Below are 15,220 nucleotides of genomic sequence, written 5' to 3'. Positions count from 1 at the left end.
TCTTTCTTTCTTGTTTCATTGATCTCATGCTGATGGTCATGGTACTCCTTGCTCTGTGGCACATGGCACATCTTTAAACCAGAATGATACTGCATGGAATAAACCACTCAAAATGGCATGCAACAGGAATTGTGATAAAGCAGCTATCATCGTCCTCCCTTGCAGAAATACTGCATCCATCCGCACAAGATTTAATGCACAAATGAGATAAAACTCGCAAACATTACACATGTCTAACCCACTATCCACTCTACATAATATTTTCACAGTGATGATCATCTTTTGTCAGTACTATAGATGTACTTTAACACAGTGATATGTTCTATCATACTACATACTGAAAACTAAGAAAATGACTATCATGTAAATATGATAGAAGAGTACAGGGTGGAGCTCTGTCACTCAGAAACACTTTTATTACAGATCAAAAGACAATTATCTATGTATACAATGTGGAAGTCCATATTAATTTTGTGATAAGTAACAAATATAACTGTGATAGGATCATTGCTAGCAACCTCGAAGTTGAAGATTTGCTTCATTGGTACACAATGTTTGCTGTTTTAAGTGGTATAGTCTGACAATGAAGTATTCACCTTCGGCACGTAGGTATCACAGATTCAACTAAGAACAAAATTGATTCATTCTGCACATTTATTTTCAGATTCAACTTGATTTCTAGTTTTTAATTTGAGTGTGACTGTATGTGTTGGATTGATTCATTCTATTTTCTAATCTATTACAAATAAACTAAATGTAATGTTCACATTGTTTTCCCATTAGGCCTGTATATATCATAATATATATAAAGATTCCATGATTTACCAAGTGGGAAAGCACTGGTAGATAGGCACAATAAAAAAGCACACAAACACACACAAAATTTCAAGCTTTCGCAAGCCACAGTTGCTTCGTCAGGAAAGAGGGAAGGAGAGGGAAAGATGAAAGGATGTGGGTTTTAAGGGAGAGGGTAAGGAGTCATTCCAATCCCGGGAGCGGAAAGACTTACCTTAGGAGGAAAAAAGGACAGGTACACACTCGCACACACACACATATCCATCCACACATATACAGATACAAGCAGACATATTTAAAGGCAAAGAGTTTGGGCAGAGATGTCAGTCGAGGTGGAAGTGCACAGGCAAAGATGATGTTGAATGACAGGTGAGGTATGAGTGGCAGAAACTTGAAATTAGTGGAGACTGAGGCCTGCTGGATAACGGGAAGAGAGGATATATTGAAGGGCAAGTTCCCATCTCCGGAGTTCGGATAGGTTGGTGTTAGTGGGAAGTATCCAGATAACCTGGACTTACATCTCTGCCCATACTCTTTGCCTTTAAATATGTCTGCTTGTGTCTGTGTATGTATGGATGGATATGTGTGTGTGTGTGTGAGCGCGAGTATATACCTATCCTTTTTCCCCCTAAGGTAAGTCTTTCCGCTCCCGGGATTGGAATGACTCCTTACCCTCTCCCTTAAAACCCACATCCTTTCATCTTTCCTTTTCCTTCCCTCTTTCCTGACGAAGCAGCCGCTGTTTGCGAAAGCTCGAAATTTTGTGTGTGTGTGTTTGTATGTTATTTTATTGTGCCTGTCTACCGGCACTTTCCCGCTTGGTAAGTCTTGGAATCTTTGTTTTTAATATATTTTTCCCATGTGGAAGTTTCTTTATAAAATAGAAAGAAACTTCCACATGGGAAAAATACATTAAAAACAAAGATTCCAAGACTTACCAAGCGGAACAGCGCCGGCAGACAGGCACAATGAACAAAACACACAAACACACACACAAAATTACTAGCTTTCGCAACCGATGGTTGCTTCTTCAGGAAGGAGAGGGAAAGACGAAAGGATGTGGGTTTTAAGGGAGAGGGTAAGGAGTCATTCCAATCCTGGGAGCAGAAAGACTTCCCTTAGGGGGAAAAAAGACAGGTGTACACTTGCACACACACACACACACACACACACACACACACACACACACACATATCCATCCGCACATACACAGACACAAGCAGACATATTTAAAGGCAAAGAGTATGGGCAGAGATGTAAGTCACGGCGGAAGTGTGGAGGCAAGATGATGTTGAATGATAGGTGAGGTATGAGTGGCGGCAACTTGAAATTAGCGGAGATTGAGGCCTGGTGGATAACGAGTTTGTTTAAGCCAAGTGCTAGGCTTAGCCAGGTGATAGAAGACATAGGACCACTCTGTAGGGACTTTGACAAGAATGATGAGGTGATAGTAATAGGTGGGGCAGGAAATAGCCTGGCTAAGGATAGGAATTATGATATTAAGAGTGACCTGGATAAAATAGGAGCTGCAACAGGATGTACGAATGTGGGTTTTGTTGAGGTACTGCAGCGTTACGATCGGCCCTCGCTTAACCCTTCTGTGTGGCGAGTTAACAGAGAGTTGAGCGAGCAGCTGCTGGACTGTGCAAAAACACACATTTATACAGTGCCTGTTGGTAGCATTGGGAGATGGGGATACACTCGACATGGCCTGCACCTAAATAGTCTAGGGAAGGATAGATTAGCTGATTTAATTGTAGGTCGTCTAAAGAGGGCCACTAGCAGTCAAGGCAAAACCCCTGTGACCCGAAAGGGCATAGGGGCACCTTTTTTAGGTTGAACAAGATGTCTAGACAGGCAGCTCTCAAAGGTAAAAAAATAAATGGTTCGAATAAAGGTAGAGGAAACAGTTGTGTTAATATATTTCACCAAAGTATCAGGGGATTAAGGAACAAAATAGACAAACTAATAATTTGTTTTGAGAATATTAAAAATACAACAGAAGTTGATGTACTGTGCCTGTCTGAACATCATATAACTACACAAATGGAAAATGTAAATATTAATGGGTATAAACTAGCAACTTAGTTTTGTAGAGACAATATGGAGAAAGGAGGAGCTGCCATTTATGTTAAGGGGGAACATGGTTTTAAAAACATAGAAACCGTAAAATTCTGTGTAGAACAGCACATTGAAGTATGCGCTTGTGAGCTTAAATTGGACAGTAGTAAATTCATAATTGTGACTGTGTATAGGTCCCCACTTGGAAATTTTCAAATGTTTCTTAAAAACCTAGATCTCTTCCTGCGTTAACTGTCAGAAAAAGGAAAACACATTATCATTTGTGGAGATTTTAACGTAGATTTTCTTAAACACTCAAGCAAGAAGAACGACCTTGAACTATTACTTTGCTCTTACAATCTGACATCAGTCATTGATTTTCCTGCTCGTATTGTACAAGACAGTAGCACCCTGATAGATAACATTTTCATAGACCAAGATAAATTAAAAGAAGTAAGCACCTATCCTATTAAGAACGGGCTTTCTGATCACGATGCACAGCTACTTTCAATTCATGACTTTGCTCCATACAGTAATGTGAAAAAAACAAACAAAATAATACGCCCAATTAACCATATAACAATTCAACAATTTAAGGAAAGCTTGAAATGGGTAGACTGGGAGGACGTTTATTGGGAACCTGATGCAAATGTTAAATTTAACTTATTCCATGGTAAACTTGTGGGTATATTTGAAAACAGTTTTCCTAAGAAATTAGTGAATCATAATTCAAATAAACTTGATAAAAAACCATGGCTGACTAAAGGGATTAAAATTTCTTGTAGCCGGAAATGGGAATTATACCAAGACACTAGAATAAGTCGAGATGAAGAAAAGCTCAACCATTATAACAAATATTGTAATATACTAAGGAAAGTTATAAAAAAATCCAGAAGTATGTGTATCAAGTCTGAGATTAGCACCTCTGATGACAAAGTTAAAACAATATGGAATATCGTTAAAAGGGAAACAGGGCAACCAAGGTCACAGGACAACAGTATTACTGTTAAGCACAATGAAAAGCTTGTAAATGAAAAATCACAGGTTGAAAATATTTTTAATAATCATTTTATAAATGTAGTGGAAAATATAGGCACTAGCTGCTCACCAGATAGGGCAGAACTCTATATGAAAGAGGCATTCCGGGTGCAAACAAATTTATTTATTTATTTCTTACACCATGGATCCAACTGTGACAATTTCACATGGATGTAGTGTGTGTCAATTTTTACATTGTCAATGACAAGTACTTGTACACTGTGTTTACAGGTAAAGAATATAAAGTTACTTAACCACTACAATGATCCATAACACAATATAATGGAATGAGAATCCTTAGACCTACAGATTACAGGTATAAAACAAAGTAAATTAAACCTGAAAAGGTCATATAACCCAGACTGTTAAATATAAGCAGTTAACACTAAAAGAGTTACATATGTGACAAGAATGTTCAGCTTAATGTTCAATTTATATGATAATACATCTTATTTTAAGGCCGTTTCTCACTGTGTTTCATAAACTCTTCCAAACTGTAAAATGACATGGCTAAAAGAAATTGCCTCAGAAGCTCTTTAAATGTAGATTTGTTGGCAATTTCACATTTGATTTCTGGAGGAAGAGCATTAAATATCTTTATACCAGAGGACTGTACACCCTTCTGCACAATCTTCAAAGTTTTACCTTCAGTGTGGAAATCATGTTTCCTCCTTGTGTTATACTGATGGTATTCACTATTACATTTGTATAAATCAGTGTTTTTACTTATGAAACACATAAGTGAGTATATATATTGAGAAGTAGTTGTAAGAATTCCCAGATTCCGAAATAGGCTTCTGCAGCTGCATCTAGGATCTACACCAGACATCACTCTTACAACACGCTTCTGAGCAATGAATATTTTCTTTGCAAGAGGTTGATTTCCCCAGAAAATAATTCCATATGCCATCAAAGAATGGAAGTAACCATAGTATGCAGCTTTTTTAATGCTTAAGTTTGCACTGTCAGAGATGATTCGCATTGCAAAAACTGAAGAGCTGAGTCTCTTGTAAAGATCTAAAATGTGATGGGACCAGTTTACTCTACAGTCAATCTTCACGCCTAGAAACTTTGTTACTTCCACTCTTTCTATGACCTGCGTGGCATATTTAACAGTCATTTCTTCCTCAGTTTTGGCAGTTGGGGTGAACTGAATATAATTAGTCTTACTAAGGTTAAGTGAAAGACCATTTGCAAATGAAATTGAAATCCTACCCACCTCACCGTCTGAAATTAAGAAAATAATAAATTCTCTTAAGAATAAAAACTCACATGGAACTGATGGTATCTCCAATAGAATACTAAAATCTTGACCACACCTGATAAGTCGAGTTCTTAGCCACATATGTAATACCTCATTGAATCAGGGAATAATTCCTGACAGATTGAAATATGCCATAGTTAAACCCTTGTATAAAAAATGTGACAAGACAGACGTCAACAATTATCCTCCTATTTCACTTCTGACATCCTTCCCAAAAGTGTTTGAAAAAGTAATGTACTCAAGAGTAACTTTACACATCAGTGGGAATAACGTTTTAACAAAATGTCAGTTCGGTTTTCAGAAAGGTGTTTCAACAGATAGTGCTATACATGCTTTCACTGATCAAATTTTAAATGCTCTGGATAGTAGAACATCAACAATTGGGATTTTCTGTGATCTCTCTAAGGCTTTTGATTGTGTGGATCATGAAATCCTCTTAGATAAGCTGAAGTACTATGGAATGAATGGTTCAGTACACAGATGGTTCACTTCATATTTAACTGGTAGAATGCAGAAGGTTGAAACAGTAAACCCACATAGTACACAAAGGGCATCAGATTATTCAGACTGGGGATGTATCAAGAATGGGGTACCACAGGGTTCTGTCTTGGGGCCTTTATTGTTTTTAATGTATGTTAATGACTTGCCTAATTATATTCATGAAGATGCAAACTTGGTTCTCTTTGCAGATGACACAAGTATTGTAATCAAGCCTAAAAAGCAAGAACAGCTGAGGAAAATGCAAATAATGTTTTTCAAAGAGTTATTAGGTGGTTTTCCACAAATGGACTTTCATTGAACTTTGAAAAAACACTGTACATACAGTTCAGTACAGGAAAAGGCATAACACTGTAAATAAATATAGAGCGTGGGGGAAAATCTTTAGCTAAAGCATATTGTTCAAAATTTCTGGGTGTCTGTATTGATCAGAATTTAAACTGGAAGACACACATTGACAATCTACTGAAACGATTGAGCTCAGCTACCTATGCTATTAGTGTCATTGCAAATTTTGGAGACAAGCACATCAGTAAGTTAGCTTACCATGCATATTTTCATTCGTTGCTTTCTTACGGAATCATCTTTTGGGGCAATTCATCACTAAGAAAGAACGTATTTATTGCACAAAAACGTGTTATCAGAATAATGTCTGGGGCTCATCCAAGATCATCTTGTAGACAATTATTTAAAGAATTAGGGATATTGCCAGTAGCTTCACAATATATATATAGCCTAATGAAATTTGTTGTTAGTAACCTAGATCACTTCAGAATTAATAGCACAGTCCATAGCTACAATACTAGGAGACAGGGTGACCTTCACTGCCATTCATTGAATTTGACATTGGCACAAAAGGGGGTGTATTATACTGCTACAAAGATTTTTGGCCACTTGCCAAACAATATCAAAAGTCTGACAGACAACCAATCGGCATTCAAAAGTAAGTTAAGGGAATTCCTGAATGACAACTCCTTCTACTCCACAGATGAATTTTCAGACATAGGCTAAAGAAATACAGTAAGTATTAACAATTGTACCGTATATAAGACTAACAAAGATTATTTGGGATAAATGAATCTTTTGTACTTTGACACGTTCCACATCATTACGAAAGAATCGTGTTCATGATCCATGGAACAAGTAATATAACTAACTAACTAAATAACTAACTATCGAAGGGCAAGTGCCCATCTCCGGAGTTCGGATAGGTTGGTGTTGGTGGGAAGTATCCAGATAACTCGGACAGTGTAACACAGTGCCAAGATGTGCTGGCCGTGCACCAAGGCATGTTTATTCACAGGGTGATCCTCATTACCAACAAACACTGTCTGCCTGTGTCCATTCAAGTGAATGGACAGTTTGTTGCTGGTCATTCCCACATAGAAAGTGTCACAGTGTAGGCAGGTCAGTTGGTAAATCACGCGGGTGCTTTCACACGTGGCTCTGCCTTTGATCGTGTACACCTTCCGGGTTACAGGACTGGAGTAGGTGGTGGTGGGAGGGTGCATAGGACAGGTTTTACACCGGGGGCGGTTGCAAGGGTAGGAGCCAGAGGGTAGGGAAGGTGGTTTGGGGATTTCATAGGGATGAACCAAGATGTTACGAAGCTTAGGTGGACGGCGGAAAGACACTCTTGGTGGAGTGGGGAGGATTTAATGAAGGATGGATCTCATTTCGGGGCAGGATTTTAGGAAGTCGTATCCCTGCTGGAGAGCCACATTCAGAGTCTGATCCAGTCCCAGGAAGTATCCTGTCACAAGTGGGGCACTTTTGGGGTTCTTCTGTGAGAGGTTCTGGGTTTGTGGGGATGAGGAAGTGGCTCTGGTTATTTGATTCTGTACCAGGCCGGGAGGGTAGTTGCGGGATGCGAAAGCTGTTTTCAGGTTGTATATATATATAAAATAACGTGAGCAGCAATGTTGTGATACGTTAAACTGCAATCGTGATAGGCTACAATCCGTCCTTTATCAAAGTCAGAAACATGATGGCATTTCTCCTCCTTACACGAGGCATCACAACAATGTTCCACCAGGCAATGCCAGTCAACTGCTGTTTGTGTATGAGAAATTGATTGGAAACTTTCCTCATGTCAGCACGTTGTAGGTGTCGCCATCAGTGCCAACCTTGTGTGAGTGCTCTGAAAAGCCTTTCATTTTGAATATCACAGCATCTTCTTCCTGTCAGTTAAATTTTGCATCTGTAGTATGTCATCTTCATGGTGTAGCAATTTTAATGGCCAGCAGTGTATATTGCATAAAACATCTAATCACCAAGAGGCAGCAGGGAAATACACATTATATTTAAATTGCAAGTTTTTGAAGCCAGCGGTTCCTTCTTCTGGCAGAAAGGTTGAAGGAGAAGGAAGGCAGGTGAAGGAAAAGGATTGGTGAAGTTTAGGAAATGGGGAGAGTACAGGAAAGTCACCAGAAAGTCCCCAAGAATCATTCTTCCCATCTCATCCTGTCCAGCAAATCTCTCCTGACCCCCAGTTCTACATGACTTTTCTGAACTCTCCCCGTTTCTTAAACTTCACCAGTCCTTTTCCTTCACCTCTCTTCCTTCCCTTTCAACCTTCCTGCCAGGAAAAGGAGTCACTGGCTCTGAAAATTTGCAGTTTAATTACCTTTATATGCTTGTTCTTCTGCTGCTGGCTGGTGAGTTGAAGTTTACTTGTCCAACTACATTATATTTTCCAAAAATGATTATTTCTATTGATATACATTGTGTAATTTTGAGCATTTGTACGTGTCTCACAAATGTTTTACCGTAACATTTGTTGTAACCTATATTTATGCTTCCTAAAAGTTTTTGCAGTAGTATCCTCATTTAGAGAAGTATTCACACTAATTTTAGTATAATATTTTGTATCTACTGTCCTACAGGGTTTCATTTAGTTTTCTGCCTTCAAAATCAGATTATATTGCCTACATTTGTCATAGATTAGTGTTCTTTTTTAGTTTGTTATGTGAAGTCTGCTGGTGATCATAACCCCAACAAAAGAAAAGTTTTACACCCAAGTTAGCTTCAAGCAATTAATAAATTTTATCTCAGATTCTTCTTTCATTACACCAGAAACTACTTTCTTGACCAGTGTAAGTTGAATCTTGCCATACTCTTACAACTTCTGAAATGAAAATAGAATCATCAAGCTTAGTTCAAAGGTATATGAAGCCCTATCAAGCACCAGTGGAACAGTAGAGAATTCAGTTGATGTTTTAAAATTATTTCGTTCATGTTCATAAAAACATTGCCCTAGCCACAATGCAGCCCCACTATGGACCAGGGACAACTCAGGATACTACATCTATCTCCAGGGAAAAACCCTCAGGTGTTTTCTACCACTGAAACTGATTTGATATGAAAACATCAATGTTTGAACATACTGTAAATAATGATAATTCATAGGAAAATGGCAGCAAAGGATAAGAAGGATCAGCTTGTGCACTTAGTTCTCATGCCTGGGTGCTTCTTTCGTCGTACCTGGATCATTTCAGCAACTGGCAAAGATGTCTGAAAGACCAACATGGAAATCCAACAAAGCTCAGAAGCTGCAGCATTGTTCTTGGAAGTGGCCTTTTTTTGTGTCCCCTCATGAGGCTTCCAGTCCAGATGATGGCAACTGTAGGAACCACTGAAGTATGCATGGAAGACAAAACACTGTGATTGTGCCTCACAGTTGAGTTGATTAAAATCATAGTGATGAACTGCCAAAGCATTTACAACAAAATACTCAGATTTTGAAGCACTCCAAAAAAATGTTGGAGATCACATAATAAAAGGTACAGAAAGCTGGTGAAAACCTAAAGCTGGCAGAAGTGAAATTTTTGTGGTAAATCTAAGTGCATATATTCACACAAAAAGGTTAAAATTTCACAAGCAATTGGAGTGAGACTTACTGGATGGGATGAGAAGGTTCTGTGTAGCTTTTCTGAACTGGACCCCTTTACCTAAACCTCTCTAGTCCTTTTCCTTTGTCCCTCTTCCTTCTCCTTCAATTCTTCTGCCAGAAGAAGGCGCCACCACTCCGGAAGATTGTAAAACTTAAAAGTTTGTGTGTGTGTGTTCTCCTGCCGCTGATTGGGGACTAGATCTTTTTTTATCCATCCATTTACATTATATTGTCAATAATTAATTATTTTCATTGTTATAAGTGCTTATATTGAAAGGATATGCTAATGAGAGATGGACATGTTATATTTGTTGCAGCAGAAAAGAAAGTGAGATAGAAATTGAAACTACAAGTGAGACTGTTTTGATAGGACTCAGTATCAAGGATGGTCATGAACTTAACAGTAGGATCCTTCCAACCTTCCCCAGGGATAGTTAGTACATATGTTTCCCAATTGGACACGGCTTTAAACATCCGCCAACCAACTGGGCTAATATAACAATGAAAACGTTCTATCAGTGATGAGGATGATAACTCATCATTCTTTCTCTGAAAACTAATTAGAACAGATAGTTCAGAAAATTATTCATGATACAAATACATTAAATGTAGTGGCAAATAAATAAATAAAAAAAACCTTACTTCTTTGAGAAAGACTCATGGAAGTCTGTATTAGAGATAATGAGCCAATTTTAGCAATAATGATAACCAAAGTATAAAGGATGATTAAATGAAGTGAAAAGATTTACAAACTCAATAAACAATATAAAGTGACAATAGTATCGTATCTCACAGGGAAACTTCGTACATTTACCTTTTGGTGGGAGCAAATGGAGGAAGTATGGCTCAAGTTTAGAAGAGTAGTTGTCAAAACATGAATAGATATGTATCTAGCAGAACAGTTCATGATGCTGTAGATAAAGAGCCAATGTTAAAAGGTTGATGCATGAAGCCTTCAGTAACTAACATAGCAAAAGTTCCTGAAAGATCTCTCACAGAAATGGAGAAAGATTATGGTCATATGTAAAAGCCATCACTGGCCTAAAGTTACTGGCCATGGTCACATGAATGATAGGAACTAAAGTTAACAGTAGCAAAGCAAATGCAAAAATGCCAAATCATTTTTTGAATGTGCCCTGCAAAGTAAGACACAGTCATATTTCCCCATTTTAATTACTGTACCTCTGCAAAGATGAGTGATAAATATGTTACTGTCAGAGGTATTGAGAAACAGCAAAAATTGCTAAAATTAGACAAGGATCCAGAGGATAATAGAATTCCTGTCACATTCTACTCAGAATTTGCAGCTTGCAGCTCAGTTTGTCTTCATTTTATCTGCAATATACTGTAGATCCTTGAGCAAAAACTGCACTCAATGGATAGAGAAAATTGCTGAACACGTCCATTCACAAGACAGACAGTAAAAGAAATTCACAAAGCTATTGTGTTATATCACAGATACCCATTTGTTATATCCAATTGTGGACTTCCACAGTGATGTAATTAGATCATTGCTGATGATCTTCTTGTCATGAGTGTGGGTATAGATTGTTTTGTATCTTGAAGAATATCATATGACTTATTGTTGAGCAGATCCAGACATATCATGGCATTTTGTTTCTAATTCCTGTGTGGGGCCAGCAATGTTATTGTAATTTTATGTGAGAGTCATTAATTGGTTAAAAGAGAAGCTTCTTATCTATTTGAATTAGAGCCAGTCATACAGGCTCTGTGAATTCTAATTAATATCACATGTAGCTTGGCATATGTATTGTATCTAGTCTACACCAAATGTTCTGAAGTATATAGGGCCTCAACAGTGTATTATAACTTTACCAGATGCACTTGTTATTTATTTTATGGTGTACCAACCTCTAACAGAGATGTGTTGTGTTACTGCACAGCTTAATCAGGTCACAGAAGTGAAAGCATAGTACAAAAATGACTGCATAATGTGTAAGGGTACGTAAGATTAACAGGTCGAGAATGTGCAGATGGATTTTGAGTATACCATGCATAAATGTAGGTCCGTGTTATCTCCCAATAAAGCATTCCTAATAGTCAACTGCTTACTGAGTCAAGCAGTTCATGCTATCGTATGTTGCGGGAGTGGTTTTTGAGCATTTTACAATGTGTGATTGGAAAGTTTTAAGAATGGACTTGTGATTGCACATTGGTGGAACTTATATGATACTGAGATGCATCTCCTTCAAAACAGTCCCCTTCTGAATGAACACACCTACTCCAACAGTGTTTCCACTTTTGGAAACATTCCTGGAATTTTTTTTCCTGCAGTGTGTTAGGGACCCTCTCTGTATTTGCCTGGATGTCTTCAATCGAGTCAAATCGTTTCCCTTTCAGTGAAAATTTCAATTTAGGGAACAGGTAGAAATCCACAGGGGCCAAATTGTGGGAATATGGTGGTTGTGAAAGCACAGGAATTTTAAATTTGGTCAAAAATTCAACGACGGAGAAAGCATGTTGAGCTAGAGCATCATGGTGTAGCACCCAACTCCTGTCTTTCCAAATGCAGGCCTTTTCTTCTGCACCATATTGCACAAACACTCAAGGACACATTTGTAGTATTCCTTGTTAATTGCCTGTCCTCCAAGGGGTAAATTTATGATGCACAATACTGGTAGAATTGAAAAGAATCACCAACATTGTCTTCACCTGCGACCGACTTTGCTATGCTTTTTTAGGTCATGGTCCTACTGCAAAGACTACACTTTGGTTTCTGGATCATATCCATATAACCATATATTCGTCACCTGTAATTACCCTATTTAACAAACCTGGGTCATTTTTAGTCCAATTAACCAGTTCTTGGCACACTTCAAGTCGGTATTGTCTCTGGTCACTTGACAACATTTTTTGAATGAATTTTGTGGACACTCGACGCATGTTCAGATCTTAAGTTAAAATTGACTGAACTGCACAGAAACTTAAATTAAGTTCATCATCCATCTCCCTAATTGCAAGTCTATGATCAGTGTGTGCTAAGTCACAAACTTTCACAACATTTTCATTCATTTTTGAGGTGGAAGGGCAACTGGATTGTGTTTCATCTTCACATGATTCAAGGCCATTTTTAAATCTGTTGAACCAGACAAAAACATTTGACAGGCTTACACAATAATCTCCAAAAGCTCATTTTAATAGTTGGTAAGTCTCAGAAGCTGATTTCCCAGTTTTAAAATAAAATTTCACACAAACTTGTTGCTCCTTCTTTACGTCCATTTTCCTGCAGTTTCCTGTGAGAGGGCGTTCAAGGACAAGGCAATGACTTACTCTCCACCCTCCATGTACCTGTCCGCCAAACCAGTAAGCAGTAGCGGATCCATTTTTAAAACTTTCCAATCACACCTCGCACTTTTTCTCTTCGTAAATCCATGGACTAAGGGTTCTTGGACAACTCTTTTATGATGTGTAGATTATGGTAGATCTTATTTTTAGCATCATATATAAATGCAAATACATTCATGGGATGGTATTTAAAATGTTGCAGATTTCAGGTGTGCACCAATGACGTTCAGGACACTTATGTTCATGTTGTGTATTAATGACCTTACAGACAATATTATTAGTAAGGTCACAATTTATGCAAAGTAATACTCTATGACTACAATATCAATGGAACACTATCAGAATTAGTTTATTCATATGAAAACCTGATTCCAGCTATTTGTAGGGATATGAAATGGAATGATTACATAGGTCAGTCATGATTAAAGCTGGTATCAGATTTACTTTAACTAGTAATACTGTAATTGATGAAAATGGAACAAGTTTACATAGAAAATTGCTAAGAAAATTCTTGTGGAACACATCCTAGAATTCTGACCAAGTATTTAGAACCCATTTCAAACAAGATTAAGTTAGTTAGGTAATTGGTTTCATGTTCCATGGATCATTTTGCGTGATAGATCATAGTGATGAGGAAGAAGTCATTTAACATTCACAATGGAAATTAATTTATAAATAGAGCTGCAGGACATTTATAATGGTTCCCCACCCCCACATTGCAATAATAGAAATTCAGCTACAGAATAGGAGTTGTCAAGAAGAAACTTTTTGAGTTTGCTTCTAAATTTTACTTCGTCGTGTATCAGACATTTTATATCACTCGGTAAGTGATCAAAGATTTTATTTGTAGCAGTGTGCAGCCCTTTTCGTGCTGAAGGCAATCTTAATGTGTAGGAATGGATGTCATTTTTCCTTCTAGTATTGCATTTATGTAGTAATGAATGCCATTTTTCCTTCTGGTATTGTCATTATGTACAAGGTTGTTCCTTTGGAATTGAAGTAAATTATTTACAACAAAACTGATAAGGGTAGATATATTGTGAAGCAGTAGTCATAATGCCCAATTCCTTCAACATTTGGTACAAGATGATCATGGATGAGTACCACATATTATTCTTTTGAATGATGGAGACTTTCTTTCTTAAGGATAGTTTATCCCAGAACTATATCCCACATGATATTATTGAATGAAAATATTCAAAATATGTCAACTTACTGTTTTCTCTCTCTCTAAAATACACAATGATTCTATTTTCAAGTACGGAATGTTGAACATATTCAAAGAAGGACACAATGAACAGCTGCAGGTTTGTTTGAACCATGGAGGTGGATCACTGAGATGCTGGAAAAACTGAATGTGAGATACGCATGGATAGTCTAAACTCTTACCTGTGAATATAAATAACATACATCAAAATTGTTTTATTATTGAAGAAGATGGATATGCTGATTTGTGCATCTGTGATGAATTTCCAAGTTTTTGGCACTGTTTGCAAAAAATGACTAAATTATTTATAACATTTTGTATATTGGTTCAACAGGAAAAGAAAATTGTTCATATGATTGCTGACATCATCCATTTCAATCTGCTGATCATAAACGTAAATTACATAATGGGCTCAGTTGTTACAATTTTTTATAAATAGTAATAGTACAAGGCTAATACTTTTTAATTGTTGATGTCATAAACATTGTTTAATTTTCAATGAACATGTCCCTTTGCCACGGTCCTGAAACTGTCATTAGTGTTCTCCTAGCATGTCTGTAAGACATGTTATGTATTTTCAGTAATATTGCATTTAGTGTCAATATTCCAAGTCACAGGGCTCCACCACTGGAGCTCACACACACACATCTTTTCACCTGGAAAAATCCCCAATGACTCCTGCTCCTCATCACTTACCCCATCCATCTCAGTGCAACTGCTTGCAGTCCAATGGACAGCTGGTAGTCCAGATAAAGATTTAAGCTGGCCTACGGTAATCCTGTGAGGTTCAGATCACTCTGCAGCAATTATGCCACCTGTCCGTCATGTTACACCTCTTCCTTTCTCTTAAACCCATCTGCCAGAATACTGATTCTCAAAAATTTGTAAGCAGACTTTCATGTGATAATTGATGTTCTTCAAGTATTAGTCAGTTTAGATTCATCACCAGTTCTGACACTCTCCTGGGAATGGGACAAACTTGTGATCATCCATGCTGCTATTCTTTGTATAGGTTCAATGTCTGCCATTAGTTCTATTTGTTATTGGTACCACACATTTGAGCAGTATTCTAAGATGGGACACACAAGTGATTTGTGAGCAATCTCCCTTTAGACTGACTGCATTTTCACAGTATCATACCATACCTACTAATGTGTCT

At 37.5% G+C, this 15,220-nt stretch overlaps 1 protein-coding gene across 1 annotated transcript in view; it reads right to left on the bottom strand.

Annotated features, from left to right (window-relative positions):
* The window catches only part of LOC126284410 (serine/threonine-protein phosphatase 6 regulatory ankyrin repeat subunit C-like), a 312,174-nt gene that overhangs the window by 113,815 nt on the left and 183,139 nt on the right, over positions 1–15,220 (bottom strand). The window lies entirely within an intron of this gene.

Source organism: Schistocerca gregaria, chromosome 1, assembly GCF_023897955.1.
Source record: "Schistocerca gregaria isolate iqSchGreg1 chromosome 1, iqSchGreg1.2, whole genome shotgun sequence".
In the NCBI taxonomy this organism is placed as follows: Eukaryota; Metazoa; Arthropoda; class Insecta; order Orthoptera; family Acrididae; genus Schistocerca; species Schistocerca gregaria.
Note: the sequence above shows the minus strand (reverse complement) of the source record. Positions and strands in the feature narration are given on the sequence as shown.